At 39.0% G+C, this 10,406-nt stretch overlaps 1 non-coding gene across 1 annotated transcript; it reads right to left on the minus strand.

Moving 5' to 3' along the window:
• Positions 1-8,051: 8,051 nt before the first annotated feature.
• Positions 8,052-8,153, minus strand: LOC112207038 (U6 spliceosomal RNA). Its single transcript, XR_002941520.1, has one exon. It is a non-coding gene; the product is annotated as a U6 spliceosomal RNA (small nuclear RNA).
• Between the last annotated feature and the right edge of the window lie 2,253 nt (positions 8,154-10,406).

The following is a 10,406-nucleotide window of genomic DNA, read 5'->3' on the forward strand; positions in this document are numbered from 1 at the left end:
ATCCACCTGGATTGGCCTCCCAAAATGCTGGGATTACGGGTGTAACCCACCTTCCCTGACCACTAATTTTATTTTTTAATAAATATTTATATAGTGTTCATTTACAGACCCTGTTCTAAGTGATTTATAAATATTCGTAATAACTCTGTGAGGGTACGTATGAGTATTATTTCCATTTTATGGTTGAGAAAAATGAGGCATAGAGGTTAAATAACTTGTTTAAGATCACAGAGCTGGTAACTGTCAGAGGAGGGGTTCAAACCCAAGCAGTCTGGTGCCAGAGACAATGTTCTTAGTCACTACTCTATAGCGTCCTGATAACTGAAATTGAAATACGTTCCATTTTAAATATTTGTCAGTCAAGCATACATGGCAGATGCTTTACCAGAACTTCAGACACAAAGGAAATAGTTGGATATAGACAACTTGTATATGAATTGAATTAGCTGTGAATATGCAATGTTAAATGCATAGAGATTGTACAGTGTGGATTTTCCTCTTAATCACCAATTTCCTTTCACTAGGGGTTGACACGCGTGTGTGGCCATCAGCTTCCTCAATGATTCTTATTTCTCTCTTGTCTCTTCCCATTTGCCTTCTGGTGTCCTCTCTGGCCTGACCCACCTCCCTGTGCTCCCCAGGGTCCTGCACTGACCCTCACTGGATGCAGAGCCTCTCAAGCTGTCTTGCAGGCTTTCTGTCTTTGTACATGTCTTAGGTGTGGGCCGCCACTCTCCCAACCCCTTTCCTGGTTCCAGGCCACTTGTTCTCCTTGTATCTTTTCTCCACCCTTCCTAGGCTCCCACATGTATCCAATTGTCACACTCTTAGCACAGGAGTTTACCTATCCTCTCTCAACCCTGCAATCTGATCGAGCACCTGCCTTTTCTCCTTTCCTTCATTGGCACATATCTGGAAGGAGAATTTGTACTAGCCATCTCTCCTTTCTCTTGTGCAATCCACTTCTCAACTCCTGCAGTCTATTTGGCTTCCTTCCACAACACTTGACTGAATTACTCTTGTGGTGGTCATCAATGTCCTGTTAATTGTTAAATCCAATAGCATCTTCTCAGTCATTACACTTGACCTCTCAGCGAGATCCTGCATGGGTTGGCCTGGGGCCAAATCTCTTGCCTCATTTCCTGTTACATTCCCCCTGCTTCCACATCACAGCTACAGTGGCATACTACTGTCCTGCAAACAGCAGTCTATCTCACAGCCTTGGCATGTGTTGGTGCCTTTGCCCCTAGATTACGATTCTCCAGACATTTGCATGGCTCTCTCTGTCTTCATTCTGATATCTGAGTGTGTCACTTCTTAGCAAAGCCATCCCTGAACACTGTTATCTAAAGTGCACCCGCTTTGCCCATCTCTTTGCCATCACTTTTGATCCTCTTACCTGCTTTAGGTTTTTCTTAGAGCATGTATCACTACCTACCTGTTCTTTTTCTGCATATCTAAATTCTAGCATGTCTCCTTCAGAAGAAATCCATTTTTCTTTTTGCCATGCTTGAGGCCAGGCCTCAGCATCTCACACCTAGACTATTTCAACTGTGCCTTCAGTGTGCTGTCAGACGCTTACCACTGAGCTATATCCACTCCTACCAGCACACTGCATGGTTTCCCTGCCTCCAGCTTCTCTTACCTCCAATTCAATACAGCTACATAAATTGCTGCCAGATTTCTTTTTCTAAAATGGAAATTTGATCAGCATTTTCCTCCTTCAAGAATCTTGGTGCATCCCCACTGCCTGGAAATTAAAATCCAAACACACTAGTATGATCGATGAACCCTCATGGTGTTCTTAAGACCTTTTGAATCAGCTCTGAGAGAACAAAGGATTTAATGTGAGCTGCAGCATCAAAGCTGGTGCCTTTCTGTCTTGACAGCAAGGAGAATACCAAGGTGTTGGCATGCCTTATACCTCAGCGAGGCTCATGTCAAGCAGGAGCAGTCAAGTGTTTCTCAGTACAAGCAGGGGGTGGGGTGAGATAGTTAACCTAAAGAGTTAATCTAACACTGGGTCTACTGGCAAAATGTTATTTCCTCCAAAGATATGGATTTTTTTCCTGAGGAATGTTAATGAATATAATGAGTATTTTTAAAGTGTTCTTCTTCATAGGAGATAATAACACTTACCACTCAAAATATAATAGGTATTCTAAGACTTTATATGTATTAATTCATTTAATCATTAAACAGCATTAGAAGATACTGTGATTATCCCCATTTTACAGATGAAGAAACTGAGGCACAGAGGTTAAATAGCTTTCTGAAGGTTTTACAGGTAGAGGTAGGTCTGGAATTAAAATTCAGGTAATGTGACTTCAGTATTAGTAAAGAAGTTAGGGGAACCACAGTTTTCACCGAGAAGGAGATGAGATTGGAACTGGGGGGCTATATTTCCTTTTTCTTTCTCTGGGGCTCTCAATAACCAGGCTGAAGAGAATGCCATGAGTAACTGAGGCAAGAAGATACTGGAGGAAATATTATGAGGGGGAGTTGGGTGACTAAATGGAGATATGAAGGGGTGATGTGTAGAAGAGAGGGTAGGGGAAGGGGAGTGAGAGAGGCAGAAATACATAAAGATAGAAATAGAGATAGAGAGAGGGAGAGGGAGGGAGGGACAGAGAGAGAGATATCAGAAATGAGAGTTTGGTCAGGTAGAAGCAGACACACCGAGTGGCCCTGAAGAAGGGCTGATTTAATCCCTCTTGTGTGTCTTAGTGGTAAAGGAGCTACAGAGATATTGGTCTTTTGAATGAACTAAGCTTGGATATGGAGAAATGCATGATCTAGAGGCACTCAGATGAAACTGGGCTCCAGAGCCAGTAGTACTAAACTTATTATGTTATTGCCCCAGGTTGGTGTCCCACTACAAAGCAAGGGCCTGCCACAACCAGATGCATGTTTCAACGACATCGAAAGACTCACCTTGGACTCATTGCTGACTTGTCAACCAGAACTCCAATATCTGAGTTTGTCAAGGTGCTACTCTTTGACTCAGTTGACCTTCCTTCTCCCTTCCTTCTCCCTTCCTTTTCCTTCTACTCTGGTCACTGCCTTCAATTCCTTCCCCTCTCTATGTTTGTCTTGTAGATCTCAAAGGACGTGGAGTGTATTTGTATTATCATATAAAGCACGTGAAATTATGGTTTTCTCTGTGAATTTTTCTAAAAGCATACTTTGAATTCTATTGTTGGTATTTCCAGTGAGAAGCATAGAGCACATGGTAGGTGCTTAATAAATGTTTGATGAATACATAAATGAATAAATACCTGTAAAACATTTAATGGCACAGCAGCTGTTTCTTCTGTCACTTCTCATGCGTCTCAGTGGAATTCTTTTTTGCATTTGAACACTATTCCCACTGAGAAGTAAACAACCTCCTTTTTGCCTTTTCCCTTAGGAGATTCCAAGGGTGTCATAAGTTACATGGTGCTTCTTATGGCATGCAAATAACTCTTTATCCATGGTCCTTTCTGCTTCTTTATTTTAGCAAAGAAATCTGCTTTGTATTAGAATTCTCCTCTGATCGGGAACCCACATCAAAAAGACTTTAATTCCTGATAGTGATTATGAAAAATTTCACTGAAAGATTTACTTTATGCTGGCTACTGTGCTAGGAATTTTCCATACATTTTCTCATTTAATCCTTAGACTAATCTCCATTTTAAAAAGCATTATTTTTCATTTTTAAAATGTAGATGCTGAGGCTTAGAGGTTGAGTAACTCGCCCAAGACCATCTCACTAATAAGTGGAAAAGTCAGAATTCGAAAACAGATTCATCTGAATTAAAAAAAGAGAGAGAAAGAAAGAAAGAAAGAAAGAAAGAAAGAAAAGAAAGAAAGAAAGAAAGAAAGAAAGAAAGAAAAATCCACCCAAGGAGGAGCTATGAAGTGCACTGTATTTCAGCAGCTTTCTTTCTGACTGCAGTGTGGGGATGGTTCTCTGGTCCCTGGTTTCCAGGCCCACTGGAAAGGCAGGTGTGAGCACATGGCCATAATTCCTGTGCAAGATGCTGTCATTTCAGCTGGGGTATGTTGATGTGATGATGAGGACAAAGAGAAGCAGGGAGACTGTGAACATATTTAGAATATAAAATTTGAGGAATTTTGGGATAGATTAGATGGAGGACGTTAGGCAAGGGAAGACTCGCTGGCAACTTTCTAGTACCTGGTTGGTTGCCTGGGTATATCGGGGCATCATTCACTAAATAGGAAATTCTAGAAAGGGAACAGGAATTGGCAAAAAGATAATGAGTTCAGTTAGGGGGATATACTTAAGAGTGTCTAAGTAGAACTTCTAGTAGACATTTGTATACATGAGCCTGAAATTCAGAGGGAATGACTTAAATCTTCTATTTTTGTGCTGTATGATTATTTGATTTAAAATTCTTTTTAGTTAGTAAAAGTTTTTCACTTAATAATTAGAGGAAATCAAGGGAGTGTCTATTAGTGAATCAGAGCCTCTTAGAGAAACCTGTTCCATATTATCCTGTTAAATGCTTGGGTGAGGTTTTCCTCTTTATTGCATTTTTCCATTGCTAAAATCATTCTGCATCATTAACTTTATTGTATTGCATGTTGCTTATTGTCTGGAAACAAATAGCTGATTGTGTCACCTCTAGTTCTGTAGTGTCAAACTTACCTTGGTTGTGAGATGAATGATCCACCTCCATCAATTATTGCCAATTGTCTCTTTGAAAATATATGCCATAGTACCTATTTTTCTTCTACATCATCTTCTAATTTCAAAGAATTATCATTTTTTCCTTTAATTAAACATTTGGCCCTTCAATATTGCCTTGTTTATAATCCTGGGCCCAAATGAAAATACCATGATTAAATTAATCTTAGGAGTCCCAGCTGAGATTATCTCAACAAGGAAACTGTAAAATGCTCTAAGACAAAAAGAAATAGAGGATGGTAATGAGAGATAAAAAGCATTATCTCACTGAACAAAGGAAAGAAGACATGAAAGCCAAAATGGGCTGACTACAGATCTTCTGACCTTAAGCTGAGTGTTTGGTGTGGCTTCCTTCATGGAATGGATGGTTGCAATGAATTTTGGTCTCCCAGCATTTGAGCATTCTTCATATGTTTGTGAGTCCCCCACCCTCCATTACATTATAAAGAGCTGGCTCCTACTAGAGAAGCTGAAAACATCACAATTGTTCGCCTAGACCCTGGGAGCTTAGGAGTGGGCACGTGACCCAGACCTTGGCAATGAGGGATAGCCACTCCATGCTCAAAGCTGGATGCTGATAACATGGAAAAGGAAGGACCGCATGGACTCTGTTCTGGTGAGAATGGCAGCAGCAACACTGAGTTTTCTGAGGCAGTAGAAAGTGGCTCTGGGGACCGAATATGTGCCTACTGCCCATGAGTTGGAAGTACACATTGTGGACTTTGTGTCCAGCTCTTGCTGCAGTTGTGTCTTCATCAGACCAGCTCTGCTGTATGTGATTTTGGACACTGCTTTTGTTTGCCAAGCTTCCATACCTGGCCCTTCTAGAGCTTTTGTAAGATACCCAATACCCTTTTATTAAAACTATTCTCTGCTCACATTAGCTAGAGATGTTGTCTTTTGCTTGCAACTGAGTGGTCCATCCTAATTCCATGTGATACACTAAATTTTAAGGATCTCAAATCTCTGTCCTCCTATAGCTCCTCTCCGAGAATGTCATTAGAATGAATTTCACTTTGCCTTGTATTATAGTTACATATTTTGTTAAAAAGCAGATTTTTGAGTGCAGAGACTGTATTTTATTCATTTCTATCCTCTGCTAATGCCTCATTTCAAATGCCTTGCACGTGGTAAAGGTTACATATGAAATTGACTCGAGCAGGAGGTAAATATACCTTTATAGCTGCTTGGGCTAAACCAATCCCTGGTAGTGGACTGTGCAACTCTGAAAAACCCTGGAAAGAACAGGTGTCCTCTCACAATCAAGACTTAGGCAGTATCATGTTCCTTCTGAGGCTTTGTCTGTTAGGTCTAGGAGACTGGTCAGTAATAGCCAGAGTGATGGTGGCAATCCCTCCTCTAAGAATCCCCCATCAGAGTCCATTCACTGAACAATAATAGTTTTGCATCACAGTGCCTATTGGGTCTTCTGGTGAGTTATGACAGTGGACCCAATGTGATTCCTCTTTTCAGCCAAATGGACAGAACTTCTTTCCTTGTTAAAAAAGAAAGAAAGAAAGAAAAAAGTAGTCCCTAGAACCAGCAATACGCTGACTTATTTCTGTGAATCTCTTTTCTTTTATGTACATGCAAAACAAACAAACAAACCCTGTGTTTAGTTTGCATCTATTTCTTAAACATACATGCCCACTGGCCTAATTTTACATAATGCTTATTGGACATGTGTGTAATATGGTTCCTGCAGTCATATTTCACTGCTATTTGGCAGGACCCTAGTGATCATATCTCTATTAAGTTATAATCAAGAAACCTGAAACTGACCATAGATATAACTTGTGAGATAAACCTCATGAATTAGCTTGAGTTGTATCTATGGCTAGATATAACCTAAGATAGGTGGTAAATGGGGAAAAAATGCAATTCATGTTGACCATAGATATAACTCATGCTAATTCAAGAAGTTAATTACTGGTATTAGCATGTACTTTCTTCTCAGTTTTAGTTGTGGTCTTGATCCCTTGCCTGCACAGAGGTCTAAAGGAGTATGTGAATTTCACTTCCACTCTTCCTCTTACCTGTATATTATGACTTAGCAAAGGGCATTATATAATATTTGTCCACTACAGTGATTGCTATTTCTTTTGGTGGAGATATAAATTTATCTTTATAAAACTGTAAGAACTTTTGTAATTTCTCTGTCTCTCACAGCCCTATTGTTAAGTGCAAATTTGCCTTTATCTAACTAGGGTCTTCAGTATAGTGTTTAAGAGTATAGTATAGTGTAGTAATTAAAATATAGCCCCTAACATCAGACTGCTAGTGATCAAATTCCAGCTTTACCATTGAATAGTTTTCAATTGTTAATCACCCCTTGATGTCTTGATCTGTGAAAAGAGTATAATGACCTATCTCAGTGCTGTGAGGAGTAAGTTAATTTTCACATAAGGAGACTTAGAACAGAGCATGGTTCGTAATAAGACCTCAATCAGTGTTACCTATTATTGTCCAATTTTCCTTTTGTTTACCCTATTTGCAACTGAAAAGATAAGGCCATTAATTAGGTTTTCTAAAACTACAGCCATTGGAATTTACAAGAAGCCAAAACACTAACATTCAAGAATTAAACCTCTTAGCATACATAATAGATCTAGAAGAGGTTAACTGACAAATTAATTTTTAAAACTTAGTAAATACATCAATCATTGTTAATTACCTTCTATGCCATTAAAACATTGTTTCATAGATGAATAGATTTTTGTCAATTTAGGTGCTAGTTTTTTGTAGATCATAAACATATGACTCAAAGTGAAATCATGCCATTTTAGATATTTTAGACTTGGAAGGGGTCTTAGATAGTAGCTGTTCTCATTTTCTGCCTGAAAAGGAAACCCATTTGCCCAAGGTCTCACAATACTTAGGAGTCACAAGCCCCATAAGACCCATATTTTGAGTAGCAGCAGGACTGACTAGAAGGAAGGGAGTTTGCTCTCTTGGACTGTAAAATTCTATTAACTTACGGGACACACACAAATACAAAGATTTAGTCTGCAAGGAAGCAGTATATAAAAATAGACAAAGTTAGATTGCTATTCAAAATATTTCTTACAAAATAAAATTCATATTATAAGGGAAAAATTCATTTATATAACTGAATTTCACAGTTAACTAACAATGTAATCTTAAGAGTTTATTATTCTTGTTATTCAGGTCTCAGGTCAACTGTCACTGCCTCAGAGAGGCCTTCCCTAACCATCCTAGCTAAAGAGGTCCCTCCTTTAGTCACTCTTTCCCCTTATAACCTTTTTATTTTCTTCATATTTTATACCAAAAATTATATTCTCTGTCTCTCCCCTGCCTCCCCTTACTAGAATGTAAATTCCATGAGGATATAAGGCATTTTGATTTAATGGAACACTTCATGGATTTGCGTGTCATCCACGTGCAAGGGCCATGCTAATCTTCTCTGAATCATTCCAGTTTAGTATATGTGCTGCCAAAGCAAGCATGACATTTTGTTTAATATTATATTTGTATGGGTTAGAATCATGCATAATAGTCTCTCAGTAAATATACATTCATTTGATCAAATGAATACATGAAGGCCTTGGTAAAGAAGCTTGATTTAACTTTGAGATCCTAATAAGGATAGTTGAAGAATCTTGTGCAGCAGAGTAATATGATCTTATTTACATGTTGGAAGGACACTCTGGCAGCATTGTGTGCATAACATCTCTAGTGGCAATCAGAAAATTAAATTTAGTTTTGGACTTCATTTGACAGCATTAGCAAATGTCATTTGGAGAAAAGAAAGGCATGGGATTTTAAAAATAATTGGAAATCAGAAGAATAAAACAAGGAAACAGAAATAAGGAAGAGGAAGAAGAGGAGAAAGAGAAGAAGAGGAAAAAAAGATACGAATTAAAGGTTTGTGAAAACAAATGCCTAGGAAAGTTAATTCTAGACAACCAAGCAGGTACATCTCAATGAGAGGGAGAGACTTGAAGAGGCAGCAAAGGTTAAATGGACTAGAAGAATTTCCTGGCACAAGTTTTGGGTTATGAGATGCTCTATCTCTGGATATCAATTTGGATCCTTACAATATTATTTTCAGAGCTACTTCACCATGTTTTCACCTGTGGTTTTCATGAAATTTTGTGCTGACATATGGACTTAGTGATCCAGAAAGTTGCCTGTGCCATGGGAACTCTCAAAGGTCATGTACAAGCACCAAGCAAACTGCGGGTGGGATTGGGTAGAGGTGCTAATGAACTGAGCTGACTTTCTGTGTTTTTTAGTATAATAATGGTGGCTGTTCACCCCAGCAGAAAGTAACAGGAACTCTTAGCATGCTGAATTTAATTCTAGAATCTCAGGTGGTAAAAAGAAGAGGTCACATAATTAACTCTCAGTTAATGGAAGAAGAACAGTGTCATGAATCAAAGATTATTTAAAAATTGCTTATAAAAATGGGACTTTGGAATGCACTCTTTGACTTCTTTGGCAGAGGATTTACATCTTATTTGCTTTGCTTAAGCTAATAGTAAAATTAGTTTGTAGTCCTTCTCCATTTGGAAGATATTTGGCAGCAGTTGGATGAAAGGAGAGTAGGAGAAAAGGAAAGACAAGTATATGGGGAGAGAGAAGGAGTGGAGAAACATGTTGGCTGGCTGGAAAGTCAGGCCAGGGTAAAAGCTTGCCACGTGTAACCTGTATGGTGTAAACTCATACATGCACAATGAAAAATTATATAATTAAAGGCACCAAGCCTGATGGAATCAGCATTCAATAAATATTTGTTGAATGAATAAAAAGATTTTTTCTTTGCATTTGAAGGAAGGATTTCTTATCTTATTGGAAATCTGCAAATGGTTTCTTCAGCATTTTTATTGGATGCTGTCTTGGGAAGAAGGCACAGAGATCCTCTTCCCATGCTTTTTATCTCCCTCTCATTACTCTTCAGATTGACCCTGAAATAGTTTAAAAAAAAAAAAAAAAGCTTTTAGGGCTTGGGTATAAAACCAGTGGTTGCAACCATGCAACCAGAGCTTAACGTATCAGTTTTTTTCAAAAGCAATGTATGTGTGTTGGCTCTTAGGTATACATTTTTAAAAGATTGGAGAATGAGTTACTTTAGTCTGAGGTCTCCTGCTCTTGAATGCCTAGCCACTTTTGATACTTGTCGGTACAACATGTACACAGTTAATTACCATTGGTGAAGCTAGAAGCCCAATCTCTGCTTGCCCTGATACTTCTGACACGGGTCAGGACTATCTCCTCCGGCCTTATTAGAGGATGGTACTATGGCTAGCTCTCCAGCACAGCCTGAGGCAGTGGGGCACTCAGCTAACCCACGCTGCTGCTCTTGTACCAGTTGGGACCCACTGATAAAGTGATCCAGATCTCACAGGATCTGTGGCTATCGGAACAATTGCACCACACTCTGCCTGGAGTGGTTTGAGATTTGAAGACTTCCTCTCTTCTTTGCCAGGGATCCTCCATTCTCTTTTCCACTAGACTTCAGCAGGACCAAGACATTAATGCTTGCTTGTGTTTGTATCCAGATGGTGTGAATCTATAACTCCACGTAAATAGACTAATCTTGAAGATAATCTATTTTGCATCTCCATCATCAGACTATACAAGCATCTGTTCTAAGATACTGTGTCTCAGATATCTCATATACATCTGTCTCTTTGTGTCATGGCAGTGGAGTATCAAACAAATAGGGTAAAGGCACACAGAAAACAGTTCTGAC

This window comes from Pan troglodytes, chromosome 1, assembly GCF_028858775.2.
Source record: "Pan troglodytes isolate AG18354 chromosome 1, NHGRI_mPanTro3-v2.0_pri, whole genome shotgun sequence".
Classification (NCBI taxonomy): domain Eukaryota; kingdom Metazoa; phylum Chordata; class Mammalia; order Primates; family Hominidae; genus Pan; species Pan troglodytes.